This window comes from Culex quinquefasciatus, chromosome 3 (assembly GCF_015732765.1).
Source record: "Culex quinquefasciatus strain JHB chromosome 3, VPISU_Cqui_1.0_pri_paternal, whole genome shotgun sequence".
Taxonomy (NCBI): Eukaryota; Metazoa; Arthropoda; class Insecta; order Diptera; family Culicidae; genus Culex; species Culex quinquefasciatus.
In genome coordinates, this window is record NC_051863.1 from 85,794,961 (window position 1) to 85,800,958 (window position 5,998).

Genomic DNA, 5,998 nt, shown 5'->3' on the forward strand with positions numbered 1-5,998 from the left:
CCTTTCCGTCGATAAGTGAATCTTATGTAAAATTGACCGGGGAACACGATGGTGAGGTCAAATTAAAAAAATAAATAGGGCTGTTTTGAGATACGGCCATTTAAAGTTTTCGATTGCGCAATACAGGTAGAACAAAATAATTAATCAAAATTTTGATCTACGTCCAATTTCCTTCAAATTTGAGTCTAAGACCGACCCTCTATGATTTGTGGTTCCTGAGCTATCGCTCAGGTGTTTTCCTCAAAAATCGTCAAAAAGTCGATTTTTTGGGAGGGTACAAAAATGGAGGGGGTAGTCCGATTTTGATGAAATTCGGGATTCTTGCATGTTTTGATAGTCTCAACAGCTCTGCCAAATTTGAGCAGAATCGGAGATGGTAATTTTCAAATTTGCATTTTTTCTTGCACACTTCAGGTGGAATGACCCCTATTTGTGAGGTTTTGCGTTGATTCGATTTTTTAAGAACATAATTTACACTAATTTTGGGGTGTTTATATTTTTGTAATTGTTATTTGACATTTTATTATTTTTTTGTTTTTTTTTTTGTGATTTTTTAAATATCAGTTATGATTTCTGTCTGTGATTGATAAAAAATAAAACTGTGTTTGTTTGTAGTTGCTACATACTAGGATATAACAAAAATGACTTTTTGGCGGGCATTCAAGGGTTTGTTCCGGTGGGCATACTAAGCCCAAATCCAAAATATGAGCTTGATTGGACGTAACAGGAGCTGGCGCTCCGCCCTTCAATTTTAAATGGGATTTAACCCGTAAAAAAAGATTTTTTCAAAAATGTCACTTTTTGAGGCATTTTGGCCACCAATGCGTTTACCAAAAACATCACTGGCGTGTAGGCCAGATCCTTGCGCATCTTTTGGTATATATAACATTGACATTAAGAGCACCCTGGAGCTCGGTACAGGCCTTCAAAGTTTGGCATTTTTTCGAAAAATCGGCCCTGGCAAAATCAAATGGCGTCTAGGGCGTCGCGAGGCGCGACGCATATCTTTTTTGCCGGGACCGATTTTTCGAAAAAATGCCAAACTTTGAAGGCCTGTACCGAGCTCCAGGGTGCTCTTAATGTCAATGTTATATATACCAAAAGATGCGCAAGGATCTGGCCTACACGCCAGTGATGTTTTTGGTAAACGCATTGGTGGCCAAAATGCCTCAAAAAGTGACATTTTTGAAAAAATCTTTTTTTACGGGTTAAATCCCATTTAAAATTGAAGGGCGGAGCGCCAGCTCCTGTTACGTCCAATCAAGCTCATATTTTGGATTTGGGCTTAGTATGCCCACCGGAACAAACCCTTGAATGCCCGCCAAAAAGTCATTTTTGTTACACTCTACTACATACATTAACATTAATAATAGAATTATTTAACAAACATTTTTCGTGACGATTGGTAATGAAAAATCGTTTTAAAAATGCTTCAAGGGGGAAATTAAGATCTTAAAACTCAGCCAAGGGGGGAATGGATCAATAAAGGTTGAGAACCACTGCACTATATGCACATGTGTTCAAATCTTTACCGCAATGTTCTTATTCGAATCATCGAATAAGAAGATTTCGGATCTCCTGTAAAATCTCCTCTACGACGACAGCGCCACAAACGGCTATCTGTGATTTTATGGTATAGTAACTAATTTAAACTAAGTATACACACCAACAAAATCTGAATTTTACACATGACATAATCTCAAACATCATTTAAAAAACAATGCATGTAATCTAAAATGCAATGTAAAATTCTGTTAATTATCACACAATTTTTTTTTATTTTTTTTTTCATAATTAACAAAACACTTTCGACTCAATTTTATGTGACTGGAGTGTATTTTTGCCTTCCTCACTTTACTGAGGAAAGGCTATAAAATCACTCGAAAAACGAACTTTTTAGTTAGACCTCCTAGACCTACCTTCATTTGTACATATCGACTCAGAATCGCCAGCTGAGCAAATGTCTGCGTGTTTGGCTGTATGTAGACATGTGTACCAAATCAATGTTACTGGAATATCTTGTCACAGGCTCAACCGATTTTGGCCGGAATGGTTTTAATCGATCCGTCTTAACGTCTCCTATGTTGCTATTTAAATTCATGTAGTTTTCTCATGTTTCATTTCATTTCATTTTATTAGGTTGCTTTAACAATTACATTGGTGCAGTTGTTATCCTGAGCTGAGATATGGACTACCTTTCAACAGCTGATTTGTTCAAAATGGGGAAAGAGTTTACTGGTACTAAGGAGAACGAATTAGACAGAGAAGGGAAAAAATTGCAAAAATAACCTTCGAAATAGCTAATAGATGTGGGATAGTTAGAGGAAAGGAGGCATTACTTAATCTAATATCACAGCTCAAGGGGACAACCGCTGCAGCAGGGGATTGACTGAGGTGGCGCACCCTATCCAGAACTTCGGTAGCACTCGCTGGAGCCAATCATCGATCAACTCCATCTTCGCCATCCTGTGGACGTCGTCAGTCGGGTGGAACGGATCCAGATTTAGCATCATCTTCAACAGCCGGTTCTGCTTGACTTGAAGTTTCTTCCGGTGGGAAGCGGCACAGTCGTACCACGCCGGGTAGCCGTACGTCATCGCCGGCTTGAACACAGTCTTGTAGAGTAGCAGCTTAGAGTTGATATCCAGGACCGCCGGTTGACGAGAGAATAGAGCATCTTGGTGATCTTACCGCATTTGATCGTGGCGTTCTGGATATGCTTGGCGAGAGTCAGCTTCTTGTCCAGGGCGGCCCCAGGTAATTGACGTCCTCTGACCATGGCACATGGCTACCCCACACCGAAACCTCCCTGCGGGGAAGGTAGCGTGGGCTTCGCTTGCGTGTGAAGAAGATCGCTTGCGACTTCTCGGCATTTGTCTTCATCTTCCACTTCTTCTGGTAGCGTTCGATGGCGTTTTGGGCAGCTTGCAGCTTGGTCACGACGATGGCCGGATCGGAGTCCGACGCGAGGTACTCCGTGTCGTCGGCGAAGAGGAAATAGCTGACGCCATTGATCATCGCCAAGTCGGCCGTGAATAAGTTGTAGAGCGTGGGACTAAGGACGGCGCCTTGCGGGACGCCAAAAGGAACTTCGTGCCGGTCCGACACGTGTCCGTTTACCGCAACGTGGTACGATCGGTTTTGCAGGAACGAGCGGACAATCTTCAGGATGTACAGCGGAAAGTTGGCGAGGTACATCTTGTGTAGGATTGCTTCTTGCCACATCGAGTCGTATGCTTTCTCGACATCCAAGAGCACCATGCCGGCTGACTTACGCCGCGCGAAGTTCGCGCGCACCTCCTTAACGAGCCGAACGAGTTTATGGTTGGTGGAGTGCCCTCGTCTAAACCCGAACTGGACGTCCGGAATGAACCGCGTGTTCTCCAAATGTTGTTCGATGCGCACCAGAATTACCCGCTCCAGGAGTTTGCTGAGGGTTGGAAGCAGGCTGATCGGCAGTGATGTCACGGTTCGCTCACTCGAATCGTGGTTCAAACGATACGTCATGACGCTCAAGTGTGGTTCGCTCATGATTGCGAACCAAGCACGAGCGAACCACGATCCGAACGCCTGCCGTGGTTCGCATGAACCCTTGCTCTCTCATCGCGAATGAGAGTGAGAGGGGCCATCAATGAGCGGTTCGCAAGAAGAGCTAAAAAACAGCACTCAGAGAAAAAAAAAATCATGTTTTTGACAACAGAAGGCTACGGCAGGCGGTGACTATGAAGGGATACAGAGCATGGCTGCAATAACTCAGTGAGATGTTCTGGGTCTGCCAATGACTCCCTGGATTTATTATCGGTGGGTCCACCGCCGTAACAAGCAAGAGGTCTGCGGTTTATGACTGCAGGTCATACCCGCATAGCTCCATTGAGTATGGTAGACTTTTTTATGTCCTGGGTCAACAGAGGACTCCCTGGTTCCTTGGGGACCATCAACAAACGTGGACACTTTTTTGGAAATCTCAGCCACCCCGTGGACAATTTCCATTCAATTAAATCTTTTTTCTATGGAACGTGGTTAATCGCCATAGCCCCCCTCCCCCCTCACTCTAAGGTGTCCACGTAGTTTATGGATGGTCCCTTGATAACTTTATCGTTAACAAATTTTAACAATTTTGTGGGAGTGAAGAATAAAAAGAAATAAGTTTTTCTATCAGTGCCTACATTCTCCGTTGGCGAACCGTTCGCTGAACGCTCTCTTTACTCCGTTCAGAGCGGAGCGGCAAGCGAGCAGAGAAATGATGATCGAAATTTTGGTTCGCGAACCGTCGCTCTGAGCGTTCGATATGCGCTCACCCGATAGGTTCGTCGATTGAGTGGCTATGATACGCTCAAAAGCGAACCGTGACACCACTGCTGATCGGCCGATAGTTCGAGGGGTTAGTGGCGTCCTTGTTTGGCTTCGGAATGCCTATCACCACCGCATGCTTCCACGCGACTGGAAAGTATCCGAGTCGGACACAGGCGGAGAAGATCTTTGCAATGAAGATGTGCGCCTTCCGGGGAAGCCGCTTCAGCACGATGTTTCTCAGTTGATCCTGGCCCGGTGTTTTCTTCGCCTTCAGTCTTCGGATGAGCTGCGCCACTTTTTTGGGGCGAACCAACCACGAATGGTTGTCCGCCAGCGGGGTCCGATCGATGAAATCGATGGAGTTGTACACCTCTGCGGCAGTCACTGGATCATCAGGTATTTGGTTGGTGTGAGCACGAGCGAAGCTAGCCGCCAGTAGTTGGGCCTTCTCGGATGAGGAGGCGATGATATTTGTTCCTTGGCGCAGCGGAGGGCTGTACTTGGTCGTCTTCCGCAGGGCCTTGTTTATTCGCCAAAGCGTGTCCCGGTCGTCGTGCAGCGTTCTTAGCGTGTCCTTGAACTTGCTGAAGTTTGCCCGGTTGCACTCCTCACGAATTTGACGGTTTAGTGACGACACGATGTCCTGGTAGATCGGGTCCCGTCTCCTGTACCATTGACGCCTTCGCATGTTGCGGAGCGCGATCAGTCTGCGGGTGTCCTCAGGGATTGTCGCAGTGTGGTAGCTACGCTGTTGAACTTCTGGAACTGAAACAGCTTCGGCTTGCAGCAGGGTCTTGGTGAGGAATTCTACCGCGGCGTCAACTTCGGCTACCGTGTTGAGGTCGGTGACTTCGGGGTTCAGTAAGTCCAGCATCGCGTTTACCTCCCTTTGGAAGCTCGGCCAGTTGGCACGAGCGTAGCAGCAAAACTTGGGCGATGACTGCTCAATCGGAGCTGACAGACTGATGTCAAACAGGACTGGTCGATGGTCCGACGAAAGCTCGTTCAAGACGACCGGTTTCGTCATGTCCAGCAGGTTGTTGGAGAGCGCCAAGTCCAATGCTGAGGGCCGCCCGCGGCCTGACGGGTGGAAGGTGACGGCGTCAGGAAAGTGAACGAAGAAGTTGCGGCTGGCTGCTTCTTGGTACAGGACTGTCCCCGCTTTGTTCACCCGAGCACAGTTCCAGGATCGATGTCGAGCGTTGAAGTCACCGGCCACGAAGAAAGGCTCGGCCCCCCGCGTGATGGTGGAAATGTCGCGGCGGAACTGTGTCCATACTGAGCGCCGTCTTGCCCCGGGGAAGTAGGCAGCGATGATGTGTACGTTTCCTTCCGTCGTGCTGACGGAAATGCCAACAGTTTCGATGACTTTGGTCGATAAGTTGAGCTCCGTGTAAGTAATGCCTTTGCGAACCGCTATCAGGACGCCGCCGCCTCTTTCGGCATCGGCTGAGGCACGGTCGAATCGTAAACAAGAAAATTTTGGGTGGTAGAAGGCGAGTCTCTCTTGCAGCCAGGTTTCGGTCACGACTCCCACGTCCACATCGTGCCGTTCTAGGAAGTCGAAAATTCGAGCTTCTTACCGTGAACGGATCGTCCGTTCCAGTTAGCCACGCGCAAGTTATCTACAACGTTAGACATTGTAGATATACTTGGCGGTAAGCTCCACGAGAGCTTCAAGTTGGTCTTGTCGGGATTTGCAGCT